The sequence below is a fragment of the Microtus ochrogaster genome, unplaced genomic scaffold (genome assembly GCF_000317375.1).
Source record: "Microtus ochrogaster isolate Prairie Vole_2 unplaced genomic scaffold, MicOch1.0 UNK54, whole genome shotgun sequence".
Classification (NCBI taxonomy): Eukaryota; Metazoa; Chordata; class Mammalia; order Rodentia; family Cricetidae; genus Microtus; species Microtus ochrogaster.
Genome location: NW_004949152.1, coordinates 854,527 through 871,951, shown reverse-complemented (window position 1 = coordinate 871,951; position 17,425 = coordinate 854,527). Strand labels below are relative to the sequence as shown.

The following is a 17,425-nucleotide window of genomic DNA, read 5'->3' as shown; positions in this document are numbered from 1 at the left end:
GTGCTTTCCCACCTCTCCACACATCCTGAAGGCTGCAGTTCCTGCTACTCTGCTCTTTGCCTCAGCCGTCAGGAGGAAATTACAGAGCAGAGCACAGTCAGGAGCAAAAGCACACTTTGAACAGCTAGGGCCAGGACCAAATGCAGGCAGCAAGGCAGACATTTAGGCTAAAACTACCATTACTTGAGCGAGCCTGTCACTTCCAAAGCTCTCGTGTTGGAAACTCAGCTCTCGATGCAACAGCATTTGGAGGTGGAACTGAATGGGACGATGCAGTGAACGGGTTAATGCTGCTATAAACAGAGCTTGAAGGAGTGGGTTCTCCTTCTCCCTCTCTGCCATGTGAGGACAGGGCATGAAAGCCTTCACCACCCTCCAGAACTATGGAAGTAAATCCTCTTCCTTCCAATTACTCATCCTATCACCCTGGTATAGCAACACGGGTCAGCTAAGATGCTGCACAGAAAACAACTCCAGTGGAGAAAGAAGAGGGTGTGTAAGGACAGAAGAGAAATGCAAGCAGAGAGGAAATTTCAAAAAGGAACAAAATGCTAGAGATGCCACAGAAATGAAGGTGCTTTACTGTTTGTATCAGACTGAGGAAAGCTTCTCGGAGCAAGGAGACACTGTAATATAAACTGCCAAAACTGAAGCTCATGGAAAAATGAGTAAAAACAAATAAAAAACCAATCAATGAATCCCAACACCCAGGAGACAGAGTTAGGTGGGTCTCTATGAGTTTCAGGCCAGATAGTATAACATAGTGAGACTATGTCTACAAAAAAGGGGGGAAAAGCTAAAAGAAATACTACAAGGACTATAGAGAACATGGAGAGATGTATAGGTAAGAAACTCGGATCTACAAATTTTAAACAAGGAAGACTACTGGGAAGGAGGAAATGAGTATGACAGAGGACAGGTGGCACTGTTAAAACAGGGACTTGATGCCGTTACCGGGGCAGGAGAGATGCCTCAAGTCACAGTGAAGACGTGGCTCAGGAAGGAGACAGAGGGAGGCAGTCAAAATCACACACCTATGCCCAGACCATGGAGAGCGCCAAGGTGAGGGCAGTGTGTCTGGGCAAGCATCTTTGAGGACCAAGATGGAGCGAGCAGCGGGAGCCAGAGACTTTGTGTGATACACACACAGAGGATAAGGGGGATGAGAAGTGTAGGCTACAAGCTGTCAGAGCTCCTTGGATTGCTAAACAATCGGATGGCACAGGAGCTCAGATAAGATAAATCATGGAGACAGCGGTAGGAAGGCATGTCCACGGCCTCCCAGAAGGCAGAAAGCTAAGGAGGTGAGCGTTCCCATGCAGCAGAGGAGAGACAGGGCTAGAGGGGTAAATCAGACTGGGAGGGATTGCTTATAAGTGAACGGAGTATTTTAACAAATGGAAGAAAAGTGGGAAATTAGGGTAACACAAGTGATTGGCTGGCCAGAGGGGACCCACTGCAATGAAAATGTGCCACAGCGGTGGAGCTACAGGAATCAATATTATTACTAAAGATAAAATCAGGATATAAATCTATATTTTATATAAATATAAAGTCCTAATTTTAGTGTATTTTATAACCACTCTAAGTTATATAAATTTAAAAACAACTCAGCCATTCTGAAGACAAAGACTTACAATCCCAGATAATAAAATGCTGAGTTGAGGCAGAAGGACTGCAAGCTCCAGGACAGCCTGAGAATTGTATCAAACTGTAAAAAGGAAAAACGGGCTGGGAATATACCCTAGTGGCAGAGAGCTTGCCTAGCATATACTGGGGAGGGAGGTTCAAATTCTTCTAAGGGGCCTATACTACAACAAAGCTCCCCAAATTAGTGACGTTTAGCAAAGGCTCTCAAGCGTTCCCTTCTGACCTGTACTTACAAAATAGTGGTATGTACACACTTACCCCAAACAATTTTTTTTAAAATTCAAGACAGGCTCTCACCATGTAGCTCTGGCTGAACTGGAACTTACTCTGTAAAGCAAGGGATCCTCAAACTCAGATCTGCCTGCTTCTGCCTTCTGCTGGGATTAAAGGTGTGCACCACCATGCCCAACCCAAAGCAATTTCTTAATAAGGACATTGGCTCAGTATAGTCTTACCAAGTAGTCAGTCATGAGGGATTTTGGCTTTGATTTTTGATCTCTTCTCAAAGAACTTTACATTCCTTTGCTACTTTGAGTCTACAGTGAACTACAATTGAAATATACTATAGTTTGACAGGTTAGGTACTTAATGAACTACATTTGAAATATACTATAGTTTGACAGGTTAGGTACTTAAGATACCAGTCAAGTAAAAAGATTCCTTACCAAATAACAAAGAGAAGAAATAGATTGAGATTCTTGCCAGCCCCAGTTTTAGGAGGAATAGCTCCTATCAATTTGCTCTCAAACCACAGCTCTTCTTCTTCACTGTGGTCTGGGGATGGAACTCAGGGCATCAAAGAGGCTAGGTGAATGCCTACTACATTGTGTAGTGGCATTTCATGTGTATTTTAATAAATAAAGCTTACCTAAAGATCTGAGAGTAAAACAGCCCCACTGGCCAGCCTTACAGACTAGGTAGTGGTAACACAAACCTTTAATCCCAGTAGCCTACTAGTTTGCCATAGAAACCGGGCAGTTCATGTCTTTAATCCCAGTGGTGCACACCTTTAATCCCAGCCCTAGAGAGGATTATAAAATGGGAGGAGACAGCTCTCAGTCACAATAAAATTCTGAGATTCCTGGAGGCAGGATCACCATTTTGGACTGAGGTGGAGGGAAGAGCCAGTAACTGGCTGCTTTGCTTTTCGGATCTTCAGGTTGACCTCAAAGTCAGTCCCTGAGCTTTTAGTAACTGCTTCAGCATTGTTCTACCTCAGGCTCATAAACCTAAACCTACAAATTCTTTAAAGAAGGACACCTCATTTCTGGTGAGTCCAGAAAAACATCAGGAGCTGTTAAATAGACTGCTGTCTGGCAGATGCTTTGATGCTTTAAGAAATTCTAGCTAGAACAGATCTCACTCTGGTAACCTGCATCCTCACTCCAGTTTGTGTCCCTCTGCAGGGCCTGTCCTGCCTCCCCAGGTCATGTGCATCTCCTTCAGAATACAAGCCTGACTGGCTCTTGGTCTCTTTATATCCAACACTGCTTCACCACATCTGTCATTACCAGTCTCTCTGTGTCCTGAATTCTGAGCTCCAATAATGTACCACTGTGCGAGCTCCTCGTTTCTTTTGACTTTTCCTGATCTACACACCCCAGTCTAGAAGCATGACCCAGGGGCAGGACACTGTGATGTCTTTTCTGCGATTAGAGTCCCAGAGACTCAAAGTACTATGACACTGGATATACAACTCCAACACAATTTTCACAAACCAATGACTGCACTAGCTTTAAAGGGTTTGTGTGGGAAGCTCACCTTTTAGCTTCTCATTTACTAGAGTAAGGAACATTTAATTATCTTATTCTTTTCCCATAATGGTGGCTTTGACCACATTAGCCCAAGATAAAGCCACTGAAAGACAGGGGTAGCCTAAATCTGGTTCCTCACTCATTAAAGTTAGAGGTTTATGATCTGAACTATAGGAGGGGTCACTAGGTTCAATTAATTGCACCCAATGTTTCTTAGAAAGAAAAAGATTGGGCTGAGCATGGTGATGCATGCATTAAATCCCAGGACTCTGGAAGGAAAGGCAGGCAGAGTTCTAGGCCAGCCTGGTCTTGAGTGAGTTTCCGAACCAGGACAGCCAGGTGTCACATTATTATATTTTATGTAAGGAATGACATTTTATGAAAGAAAATCAGAATAACAATCACTCCTTAAAACTCCTTTCCATGGGTCTTCTCAAAATATCACATATGGCTTTGCAAGACATTATCATGTCTCAGTAAGTAAAATTTAACTCAGTTAAATTTAAATAATTCCCAGAAGGGCTAGTGGGAATGACAGCTGTTTTTTTCATTAAGAACTGTATAAAGTAGCTACATTATTTAGGGACCATATACCCAAAAAGGACTACTTCTTGCTTTTTAGTTCTTTCTTTCTCTAATTAAGTGCACAAGATGAATTAAACGCACTTTCTGTATCACCACCAACCTGACACCATGTGGGTAATTCTGCAGGTGAGACGGAGTGGCCAAATGGGCAGCTAAAGATCTAGAAGGCACAATGCAGTTTTGATGTCCAGTCTGTTAAATCTGGAAAACTGCCCCACATTTTCCTGAGTAAACAGTGAACTTCGCAGCAACAATGTTTACATCTTTCTACCCACAGGAAAATTGACCAAGAAGAGAGATGATCTAAAAAGTAACCACCTGAGCATGAATGAACAAAAGCCAGATTCTGAAACAATGTGTGCTTCTATTTAACTACAAATAATTTAAGGTAGCTATATGTTTTAAAATCATTAACTAATGTAGTTGGTATAAAAATTCTACAAAAATGTAGGTACCCTCCTTCCTTCTTCCCTCTCCAAATATGAATTACAGTCTGAAAAATAATCACCTATAGATATAGGTGTACTCCACAATTCCACTAGTGGCTATGCAGCCCAGGAAATAAACTTATATATTCTCTCTCTCTCTCTTTCCCTCTCTCTCTCTCTGTTTCTCTGTCTCTGTCTCTCTCTCTCTGTCTCTCTCTGTCTCTGTCTCTCTCTCTCTCTCTCACACACACACACACACACACGCATGCATGCACACACACTGCCACATGACTATGTATAGCACCTTTACCTGTTGTAGTCAAAGCTCAGAAAGAACTATGACACCCTGACCATGAGGGTTTAAACTGAGGCACTCCTATGTGTTATGAAGCTTCATAACACAAGCCGATCTCAAAGACTGCCCGCTGTTCTTAGACAACCTTCCTAGGAATGGAGGGCCGACTAACGCTTGCTGCGGCTGAGAGGTGGGGAGGGGGTGAGTAGGTATGGCCACAAAGGAGAAAGATTAGGTCTTCATGGTAATGGAAATATTCCTCTCTTGATTATTCAACATCTATCCAGCTTGTGACATTAAATATACTGCAAAATACTACTGAGAAAAACTGGGGAAAGGGTTCAAGGACATGTCTATTATTTTATACAACTGCATTTAAATCTTCAATTATCTCATAATATAAAATTTAATTAAAAGCAAAATTAAGAAAGGGGGCTAGGCGTGATGGCACTTAAGAGACAGAGGCAGGTAGATGTCTGTGTGTTTGAGGCCAGCCTGTTCTACATAGAGAGTTTCAGAACAGCCATGGCTATATAGAAACACTGTTAAAAAAAAAAAAAAAAACAATAACAGCAAAACACACACACACACACACACACACCAAAACAAAAACAAGAAGGGAAACATTCTAGTTACTGAATTCGCTTTGCCATGCTGAGCTCTAAGCTTCAGAAATCACCCCAGGGCTTGGAGTCTTTGTAATAGTTATGGAGGTGGATGAAGTACAAACTGGGCCACTCATACAAAACCCATAGCAATTTCTGTACCTGTTGGCATCTTTGAATCTCCTGGTTCCTTGCCTGGGGGTGTTCTCTAGGTAGACACACACCTTCCAGGTTCCTGCCACTAGGGTTGGAGGCATCCTCTGTAGACTAACCAATCCCTCCCTTTTCTACTGGTGCTACAAAGGCTACTACATGGATTCCCTGACAGCTAGGAAGTGGGTCGCCACTCCCTGAAGGCTGAAGGGTGACAGTCTTCTCTACACAAATCTGATGTTCCCACACACGATGAAGGCTATGCCAGGTGAAGCAATTTTCTTCCAGAGTCTGAACTTCACTGATATATTTGTTCAGGAGGAAATGTTCTATTAGTGGTGGAGGGGAGCAGTACAGAGAATTAAGAAGTATATGTGGATGCCTGTCATCTTTTTTTTTCTCCCATGAGTATTAACAGAGGCAGGTTAGAAAGTGATTTTGAGTCTACCCCATGATATCTGATTTCTAGAAGAATCACAACAGCAAAAGAACTTTTAAAACTTTTCAATCATCAACATTCATTCAATCAAATAAAGTCATTTAAAAAATTAACAAAATTTGATTTTTTCCTATTCTTTGATTAAAGCAACAAATATTCAACATTCCTTTGTAATATCAAGCATTTCCAATGAAACTAGTGCTACAGAAGCGCTTCACTCCCACAGCAACTGAGGGCTGCAGCTGGGAGAACACTATAATCTACGAACACCTACCCCCAAGCACACCAGCATCACAGAGCATCTGTGTGTTCCATGTCCTTTGCATCCTGATAGAAACAGACCTCAGGAAACCCAATGACATGGGCTGAATAAAAATAATAATTATTTGTCATGATCACTGTCAGTCTTTAATACCTTGTACACCACTGATTACAACTTAACTTGGCCATGCTGCTTCATGCTTGGGAGAAGACAAACCACTAATCAACTGGGGACACTAATTGAAAATGCTACTTTGTGGAGGCATTATAATAACTTAGTAATGGGGTGAAGTGTTCCCTCTATCTGCTACTTTAAAATGCTCTCCATAACAAAATGTCAGCCAGGGTACACGCAGCCTTTGCAAACACCCAAGGCTACAGTCTGAATAAGTGACTGAGCCTCCCCTTTCGGGAGGCATAATTCTGCAAGTGGTGGAGGTCATATGGAAAATAGAATTATATGCTAATTTGTTCCTATATTAAGTTAGCATAGGTCAGGTAAAACACAGGAATGTGAATTCTGGAGAAAAATTAAGTAGATTGGTATGAACTAAGTCAAAGTAAACTGTCTTAATACCAACAAAAAAGATTTTGAAAGCAGGCGTCTTTCTTCCTTTATTATTTCTAACTAGACCTATATAATCACATGTGTAATTTTAAAACAAAAATGTTTTCTACAACTAGTTCTTCCATAAAGAACTGGGGCAGAATAATTCTGTTTTTAGCAGAAAAAAATAGAGAAAGGTCTAATATTCAAGGGAATAATTTTCTCCAAAAAGCAAAACAAAACAAATTTCACTTTAACTATTTAAATTAAGTTTACAAAGATAATTCCCCATGCACTGTCAAATGAAGAGATGCATACTAATTGATGGGGGTCATAGGTTACTATTATAATGCTTTATTTTACCCCAAATAAACTAAACAACAATAGAGGTGTTTTTGCTTAACATAGAGTCTGAGGAAAAGATACCTTATTTAAAAATCTATTAAGGAAAAACTACTTTTTTCCTTAAAAGTTGTAATTCTATGGCTATTTCACTAACTTAAGATCTACAAATGCAATATAAATGGCTGAAGACTTTAGGCTACTGGTTCCAATGGCATCCCCTCATATTTAGTTCACAGGTTCCCTTAGAGGAAGAAAAAAGAAACTTAGAGGTCAGTGATGATGGCGAGATGAACCCTTAGGAACAGGAAGTCACAGTTACAGCTTTTCACAATGCACTCTGTTTATTGCAAGACACAACAAAACAAGCCACCCCTGCCACCCTTAGGCAATTCTTGGGGACAATGTGAAACAGTGTTGCTGTGTTCTCAGGCTCACTTTCTCCACTTAGGTATTGGCTGCATTGTCAATTTCTTCTCCACGTTTCCAAGGCCAGTTCATAACCGAACAAGTCCAGTTTGGCCGAACTTCCTTTAAATCAACTCGTTTTTCATTTCTAAAATATTGATCCTATTACTAAGTTACTATAAAATGAACTAGGTTCCCACGGAACACCACTGTGTTATCATCTTTGAATGTGTCTTTCCCTGGTAAATGCCACTAGCTCAATTCACCACACTTTCTCCTACCATGTGAGCCATGTGGATATGAGTCAGACCTAAAATCCTTACACATTCTGATGTATAAATACACGGTATTTATTTCCTGTTTGAAGGATCTCATGTATTGACATCTTAGTCCATAGGAAGTAGAGGATCACAGGAAAGAAGGTAACAAAATTTGACAAAAATGAAGGTCCGCACCACTACCTAAAAACCAGCACTCAGGGGATTAATCTTCCCAGTGTCAACTCAGAGGTGGCCTGCCATGAAACACTGCACATTAAATACTATGACAACCTATGTGAAACGTCTTAATACAAGCCCATGTCATCTATAGATGGCTGTGTGTATACCTTCAATTTAATGTGGAAACTGTCAAAATATTAAGTCAGTTAAAAACAGCATTAAACAAATTGGTAGCTAGTCTACAACTAAAATGAAAACCAGAATAAAATAAGAACCCTTAAAACCAAAGCACGGGCATCAAGACTCCAGTTATTACAAGCAACACCGTCATCCTGGTGGACTGCTGCTGAAAACTGCATTTCCATAGCTAGCTGGGAGGAATGAAAAGCTTCTTACAACCAGCTAAAAAGAAAGTCTTTACCATGCCCCTTGAAAAAGCTCATTTTCACATTACTCAGGCTTCATTATGCTAAATCAATATTCGTTTAGTCACTGGGGTTATTGACATATTTTAAAATAAAAGTATACCCTTCAGCTACTGCACTCATTACAGGTAATTTGTCTTGTCAGAGAGCAGGGAATATTATCTTAGTCTTTCAGGGGCTGACAGCCCATGGAAATACCTCCCCATGGTTACAACTGTAAATAATTTTAAGGTAAAATATTGAAAAATCAATGACTGCTTCCTGCAATCTGTCACAAACAAATCAATCATAATCTGTACTGCCATCGAGTATGATTTGAAGGAGATGGGAGCAGATGTAATTCCTGGCTGGAGTCTCTCATTTCAAAATCACTTCACATAATGGTGTCATCATTTAAACACTTAACAGTCAGTGCAACGGCCGCTGTAACATCAAGTCGGACCAAACCACAAGGAGGAGGAGGAGAAAATGCCATCGCTATTATGTTAACAAACACTTAATTTAAATGGTTGGTACATTAGTAAATTTCCTCTGTGAACAATTTTACCTGCCCCTTTCACAGCTAGAGATTAATCAAGGCTGCTTTCCACTTCCTGACGGGTGGCAAGTTAGCCCGGGAGTCCAACTGTAGTCTCTAAAATACTTGTGATTGTTATTTTAAAAAAATTATAAGGGACAAAATCTTGAATTAACAAAGATACATCGGTCCCAGAATATTCTATGATTCTATCCCTATAACAATGACAAAAGACAGTGTCATACATATCGAGACCATACTTTCATGATCTAAAATATTGACAGAAAGATATCAGATGCTCAAATGTTGAATTTTACATTTTCCTTCTATTAATAAAAACACTTCAACTTTGTAATGTTCTAAATGACCTGCAAGACCGAGTCAGTTTAAACATGCTGTACTCTACACACAAGCTGCACCATCAACTGCTGTATTAAAAGCAAGAGGAAGAGCCCACCCGAGCCAGGTGCGAAGTTGGTCATGGTCACAATACTGACGAGCTGTGCCAATGTAAACTGCTTTCCAAATAAGTGCTCTGCTATCGGCACTGTCTGACTACATTGTAATGGTTCCCCAGCTGCCGACACCCTGCAAGAAGACATGGGGAAAGGAATGTGAAACTAATATTCCTCCCGCTACTCCAGGGATCCCCCCAAACATCACTTTACTTCCAGATTACCCGGAGTCTTTTCTGAAGGTTTGTGATTGTAAATGTGCTCTAGTACCTTTAATGGAAGAAATCAATGTGAGCCACCACATTTCTTACCATTTTCCTAATTATATAATTAGACAGCATAAAGCACTTCACTGTTTCATTAATGTCCCTTACTAGATATATAGGTCAGGGGCTAGAAATTTGTGATGACAGGGAAAAGGTTGCCTTTTTAAAGAAGAAAAACAAACAGCTAGAAATGCTATTAAACGACTGAGGTCTGTGTCAACATTCCCAGATAAAGGAACTGCTCTTCGGAACGGACCAATTCATAACTGAACCTCCGTGGTCAACATGGCAACCACAGGGCCAGAGGACGGAGCCTCTCCTGAAAACAGAGTTGGAGCCCAATGCTGGTTTTCAGGAATCTTAGATTTCAATGCCAGCAGTAGGTTTGAAGACAAAAATGCACATGAGTAAATTATCAGAGATGCATCCAGAATGTAGCAGAGCCTTCTATTCTGTGTGAGCCCCTGCAACAGCTGCAGAGCACATAGTAGCCAACCTAGTGTGGTGGGAAGGGAAAGCCTAGCCAGGGTTTCTGGAAGCCAACAGAGCTCGGGCTGGAATCAGGCAAAGAAACCATGGCCTGCTATCACGAGCCAGCCTCTTACTGGGGTCTCTGGGCTGGGCGGCTGGCGATCAACCACCATGGAGAATACACCCCTAGATAAATGCAACAAAGGAACAAGAGGTAAATGAGGACATTGGACAACAGGCTGAGTGCATGCCAATCCCAAACTGAAATGTCATCCGCTAGAGCTGTGCAGGACGCCATCACAGATCTAATTCGCAGAAAGAAGCTATTTTAAGGGTGCTGAGTAGGCCGAAAAGCTATTTCTCAGCTCTCTAAACACAGCCTGTGGCCCTGGAAGAAGCAGGCTCAGAAAGTTAGCAGAGAAAAACAGGATGGTTCCCATCGCTCAAAATTAAAGAAACTGTGATCTATTGGACAGAGTTCTCATGTAGGCTAAAGGTTCAGAATTGCAGAGGAATGTGTTCTTGATGACAGATAGTATTACCTTCCTGTCTTCTGAATCACCTCCTTCCACAGGCAGCCAGAAGTCCAATATGAACTGCGGATCTTAAAGAGAAAACGGCCACAGTTAGCTTCCTCTCTCACTACTCCCTTTCTTCATGAAATCACAATTTAATTACTGATACCTCAAGTGATTTTATTTGTGGATGATGCATTTCTTAAAAAGCACATTCTTAAGATATTTCCACTAGAGAACATTTAGTACAACCTTCTCAATTAATCAGCCATAACCCATTACTCCAAAAAGGATGGTTCTTGATATTTTCAAGAGTGTGTTACCGTACAAATATTTCATATAAGATGAAGAGATCTCATGCATTTGAATACCTTTAATGAAACTTGAATTTTAATAGTAAATCTAGCCCACAACAGATATGAAACTTGATAAGCCTGAATGCTTAAATATTTCTCATATATATATATATATTCCAATATTTATGCCTAGGAGAAAAGAACTAAACCTCAATCCTCTTATGTTTAAATCAACAACTCTATCATGGTTTAAGAACAGAACAGACCCTTAAGCTTAAAGGTAAATAATGAGGAATCCTATTTATGCCTGCCTAACATTTTCTATACATTTGTGCTGTGCTTCTAGCTTGCTGTAACACTAGCCCTGAGTTTCTGGAGGTTCTAATCAGTACAGGGAACACAAGTCTATTTACAAACATTTACTTACAAACGATAAAATAGTATTTCCTATTATAGCCAAGACTACACTAATGCCTAATAATTCATAGAGAAGCATTTGTTCTAGCAAAGGCTAGACTACTAGACTGCCTTCAGTAAAATTATCTTATTGGGGTGGGGAGTTCAGCCACCAACTTTATTGATAATAAATGTTGTAATTCATTAAGTCCAGTTCCTTGCTCTATTCCTTAGATAGCACAAATAGTCTGCAAATTCTTTCTCAAAGCCTTTCTTCTCACCTATACCAGAACCCTATTTTTAATAACAATGACAAGTTTTGCATACTTGTATACTTTCTGTAATTAAGAGCTTGATGCCAAAGGCTGAAGATAATGCTAAATTTATTCTTTTAAAAAAATCAGATCAAAAAAAAATAATTTCAAAATGTGATTTGTTTTAGCTCTATTATTTCCTTTTAATAGCAATTTGATTTCTATTAAACATTACAACCTTGTCTTGATTTTACTTTCCAATGCTATAATTCAAATAAATTATTTAATGCAATTCCATGATAAATGATAAATTATTCAGACATTCCACAAATCAACAATTTCTAAATTTACCAAATTCCTGTTAGTGCACTAATAGAATTTGAATAATCAATGGTCTCAGGTGGCATTCCCCCACTACCCACACTTAGCACCAATTACTAATATGCATTCTTTGCTGAAGCCTCCTTGGTGCTATCTGGGAGCTTCACATCCAGGCACACCCAAAGCATTCAGATAAGCATTGGTGTGTTCAAGAACAAATTTTGGTCAATATGTAAAATAACCCTATATTTTGGAAATGAACTTATCTGAAATATCCAAATATATTATAAAACATTGTACTTATAACCTGACCAGGAAGTAGAAGGGATTCTGTGTAAGAGAACACAGAACACTAGCAATACTTTGGGGATATTAGATATGAACGTCTAATCCAATTTTCTCCAAGGTATCACTCCATATTATGGTAAATAAGCAAATAAGAGCTGTATCAAGGTGTGGAATATCATTAGCCTGAGAAAAGGCAGGAGAAATGGATTACACAAATGACAGCTGCGGGAGGAAATTATATTCCCCTTTCCTGAACAAATGTTAGATGCATCCTCACTAATAAAGACTTACACTCAAACTATGTTACAATATACTGGGTTTCAATTTTGAAGCGTCTAAGTTGATTTGCAAGCTAAATTGTTGCCGAGGTATACTAGAGCTATGAAAACACAGCCAATTTATACAGAAATAAGTCATCAGTATTGCACTTCAGAGGAGAGCTGTGAAAGCAAACTAGTCATTATAGAACAAGGAAAAAATCACCCCTAGGTTTTATGTTCATGGGGAAGTGTCAGCTGCTGTTCTGTTAAGAAAAGCTATTCTCTACCAAAATGATGTTAAAAACAGAAGCTAATGCAATGCAGAAACTGAAGAGAAATATATGAAGACAGACGTGCCTCCACTCAAAGCAGGTGGTGCTATTTCAGAATTAAAATGTTGTTCCAACTATGGCACTGTGCTAATAATCTATTTTAAACAACCCATTCAATTCACAAAGGATTACACGATCTCATTCATTTCCAGCTCGTCAACTAAAGAACATTTCAGTTTTTCCTAAGATTTCTAGAACTTACATTCATAATTGTATTATTAATTAAAATGGATAATTTATTTGCATTAATATCCCACCTTTTAACACAATATATCTAATTTAAAAATAACACATGCATAACAGCATAAAAATAGGGACTGTAGCTGCCAGAGAAAACATTCTGGTGAGGGGTCTGGGGGATACATAAAGCAATTATCTCAAAATTAACGCTCTTGTTTCAGTTTCAGCAAACAAATCTAAGTAAGTCTTCCTTTGATTTTAGTTCTCCGTGTAATTCTAACCAGCTAATTATCCTTGAAGTCAAGAATGAGCCATGACTCTACACCTGGCCTTTCCCATCATATGCCCACGATCCCCTCCACTTTCATTTCCTCTTTCGACTCTGAGGTTTAATATTGAAGGAAAGCACGGACCCATCTTACACAAATGCTGATTGACAGCCAGCTTCCAGGAAATGTCGAGCTACAAAGAGGAGGGAAATTTTAATGTAGCACTTATGTTAAAGGGTATGAGGTGCAGGGTCATCCAAGGGCAAGTGGCCACCAGCATCCCCCTTGTCACTGTTTGCACATTGAGAGATTCCTAGTTAAAGGGGATGGTACTATTTTAACGAGTATAAATTTAGAATCCGGGTTATAAATTGGGTTCTAAACTAATACTGTATCATCATTTGCTTACTAGTTTAAATATATTATATAGTATTTTGGAAGGAGTAAAGTTTCCCTCTATTTCTATAAATGACGAGCTATTCCATAAACACTGTAGCTATGTACTTGATAAGAAAAGGGAATTGTTTCAGACCATCAAGACACTCCCCAAACCTTAAAAGGCATACATTTCTCATCTATTTACCTTTTCATTATATCCCTGTTTTTGCACACTAAACATGTCTTCCTCACTAATGAATGTCTGCTGAACAATACAGCCCTCTATTTTATGCTTTGCTTTCAAAATTAGAAGCTATTATTCCACAAAGACAGAGTACAAAGAGAGCCGACACAAGGTATTGCCAAAAAGCCACAAGTAGTATTAGAACATGCCAGAACACTTAACATTAAACTACCATTCCTCTCTAAAACTTCTGTTGCCAAACTGCTCACACAATCTGGAAGCTCAAAGACAGGTTTCAAGTGTAATTAAATTCTCCAAAAGCAAAACTGTACAAAATTATGCCCTCTTTTTCTGGCTCCATTTACAGACAACATTTTCTCTGGATCTTAATTAAGATAACGATGCGCACCTGTGTCAACATTCTCCAGCAAGACAGCCTTATCAATCATAATCCTTTAAGTACACTCGAAAACAGCAAAGCAAAATGACAGAAGCAATCTGTTGCCTTTCCCAATGCTGGTGTTGTGTCTCTGCCACAAGAAAGATGAGATCTTTAAAATCCAGCAGATCTACTCTGGCAAGCCTTTAAAGTTCTAACTGTAAACAGCTATTACACTAAATAAACAGGCGTCACCTCCTTTGCACTTGATAGAGACAATGACAACTCTCCTCGTCCAGAACCTGAAGAGCAAGCTCCACGCCACATCTTGGCAGTACAATCCTGGGTCTTATTTTAAAGCTCTGTGTTTTAAGAGCTAGGCATAACTGGATCCGTGCAGACATGACAAACCAATAAACCCTTGGCAAGTTTTAAAGTGAAGCTTAACAAGGCTACATTAAAAACAATCAGAGTAACCGACCCCCAGTACAACATGTTCAGAAACATACGAACGCAGCAGTAAGGAAAATAAGAAGTCCTGGCTACTTGGCAGGAGGAAAGATAGGTCCTACCTCTGCTGGTGGAAAAGGAGCTTCAGCAACAAGCGAGCCGGAACTACAGCTAACAAGTGAGCAAGTCCTCAAATGGAAAAGCTGATGAACGGAAAGGAAAACGTGTGTGTGTGTGTGGGGGGGGTCATCCTCCCCCAGGATCAAGATAAAAAGTTAAAACATTGTGTTTACCAAGCGAGACTATAAATGCTTTCTTATAAACAGGGAGAAGGGCCACCAGATGCTGTCTGAATTCCGTCTGCCTGCTAATGGTCAGCCTTAGTCTCCCTCACTTATTAACACAATTCTGTCTCTGAAGCAGGCGGCTGGGGCCAGCCGAGCAGGAGAGCCATCAATGTGCAAATAAAGCAGAAAATAGAGACATCTTTAAGAAATGAGCCTTAAATTTGATGTAGAACGGAGGTGACAACCACGGAAACAGAACCATAAATTCTAAATGTTTCAGTATCTTGCAGGATTCTTTCTAGTTCTTCACACTAAAAAGAAGACAGTGGTAGAAAAAATAGAGTGGGGAGCAAGATGGGGAGGGGGAATAGAAACAGCCAAGCCGCTCAAGAGGCAGGATTATGTAATGAGAATGTCTGCGTGACAGACTCAGGCTCTTGGTGGCACAAACCTCCTTGGCTCGCTTTCAGAAGTCGTCGTCCTGGAAGAGAGCCGAGACACTGATTCAAGGGGACGCGCGTGGGCCCGGGGAGACACGCCCACGCGCGCCTGCCCGCACGCGGACTGAAGCACTCGCCTGGCTGGACTCACGCTCTGGCGGCCCACGCGCCGGGCCCGGCCGCGTCCACGCCATCGGCTTGGTGCACGTCTCTGCGCGGGCCGCGGACGCTCCCTCGTGGCAGGCTGCGCCGACCGTTAGCCGGGCTGAGCGGGCGGAGCCGGTGGGCGGTGCGGTCGCGGGAGGCGGGGACCCTCGCGTCGGGGCGGGGACGCTCCCTGCAGACAGCCGAGCTTATCCGGAATCCGGAACGGTCAGCCCGAAAGGCAGCCTCAGGCCGTCGCGCGCTCCCCGGGGCTCCGGTCCCGCGCGCCGCTCCGTCTGGCTCACAGCAGCCAGCCTCGGCCGCGGACCGCATCTGGTCTCCATGACAATACAGGACGAAGCCCCGCCCCTCCACGAAACCACGCCCCCTCCACGCCCCTCGGTGCTGAGACACTGAAGGAAGAGGCTGCGTCATCCAGAGGTGGAGCTAATGGAGGCAAGCGACCAATCAGAGGCGAAGGCTGTATAAGGGCAGGGCAGGGTGGGCCGAGAGGTTCTCGGAGAATGTAGTCCGCAGGGGTCCAACCTCTTGGGGGCGGAACCTGTAGCGGGAGTGCCGGGCAAGGGGGGCAGCCAGCGCGCGTGCGTGAAGGCGCGCCGCGGAGCTGGTCCCCGTGTGGTCAGGGTGGGGTTAGTGTGTGCTGCCGCCCCAGCTCAGCAAACTGTGTGTCCCGCGGGTCAAAATCATTGCGCGAAACTTTGTGTATAGTTATGCTCCAGTCTGTCCGTTGCCCGGTTGTGAAAGGCCACAAAATGCTTGGGTTGTGCGCTATGCCGACCGCAGTCCTGGTTCACCAGCGCCCCTGTCTGTCCCTGAGCTCCAGTGCGTCTATAATTTGCGGCGGCGGGAGGTGGAGACCAAGGGTGAGGGTCTGTTTTGCCTTCTCACTGTGTTGCCTTGCGGGGGTGAGATCTGCCGGTGACTCTGGTGGTGTGTGTTTGCCTGGCCAGCCTCGCTGAACAAACAGCGGTTGGGTTGGACACTTCTGCTCAGTGTTTGCAATGGAACTGGGGGGGGGGGGGGGGGAGGGATGCAAGCGAGGGGGAAGGCGACTTAGTGGAACAAAAGGGTAGATATCCCACACCCTCCGTCACCACAGACCTGGCGGAGCGAGCAGCCCGCAGCTAGCCATGCGAAGCAGGAAGCGCTGCATGGGATGGCAGTGGGGCCGGGGGTGACTCGGGGACCTACTCGCGTGTAACTGCTTTTCCGCCGGGCATTTCTTACCCACTGCCTCCCTTGGTCCAGAGAAAAGTCACACCCCCATCCGGAGCCCCCCCGATTGTCCACTCTCGCCTCCTCTAGCCGTCTGGCAAGGGTCGGTGGAAGGAAGGCCCAGTCGGGGTCCTTCAGCCTAGGCCTGGCTCTCGCCCACCTGCTGCTGCGGCTGGCACAGAAAGTCAGTCGTCCCGGCCTCCCTGTGCCCTGGGAGCGGGCATCCATTGGCTCTCCCTGGGACCTAAATTCCAAGTCTCCAGCTCAACCTAGAGACCTCCGGCAGGAGGGAGAAGCCGCTGCGGAGCTAGCGACGAACCCAGCTTTCCGGAGATCAAGACGTCCGCCAACTTCGCTATTTGCCCTGGCGAGGAGGACGCGGAGCGTTCACCCAAGCGCAGCCTGCTGCCTCTTTCCCTTTGTGTTCCCGAGCGGCCCGACACACGACCAGGGCCAGTCGTGCGTCGAGATTGCCGCTCCGCCCAGAGTTAGCAGAGGAGAGGAAAGTTGGAAGCGATCGGCGCGCTTGGGATGTGATTGTCATCCTGGGGCCGGCGCTCGAGAGTCTGAGAAAGAGAAGAGAGGAAGAGTCGGGGAGGGAGGAGGGGGAGGCCGGGCTGAGGAGGAGAGGGGGGCGGCGGAGGAGAGGCGGGCGCTAGGGAGGGGCGAGGGGAGCGCCAGTGAGCGGGAGAAGAGCCGGGGAGGAACAGGGAGAGGGCGAGGCGCGCCTGGCGGCCGGGTTGGCTGCGGCCGCCCAGAGGCTCCTGCCAGTCCC

The 17,425-nt window shown here is 43.1% G+C and overlaps 1 long non-coding RNA gene across 1 annotated transcript in view; it reads right to left on the bottom strand.

Annotated features, from left to right (window-relative positions):
- LOC101988322 overlaps positions 1-15,632 on the bottom strand; it is a 22,342-nt gene extending 6,710 nt beyond the window's left edge. Inside the window, exons 1-2 of the long non-coding RNA XR_003376605.1 lie at positions 15,282-15,632; positions 10,584-10,645 (exon numbers count right to left, since the gene is read on the bottom strand). This is a non-coding gene — a long non-coding RNA (uncharacterized LOC101988322). The remainder of the gene's footprint in view (positions 1-10,583; positions 10,646-15,281) is intronic.
- Between the last annotated feature and the right edge of the window lie 1,793 nt (positions 15,633-17,425).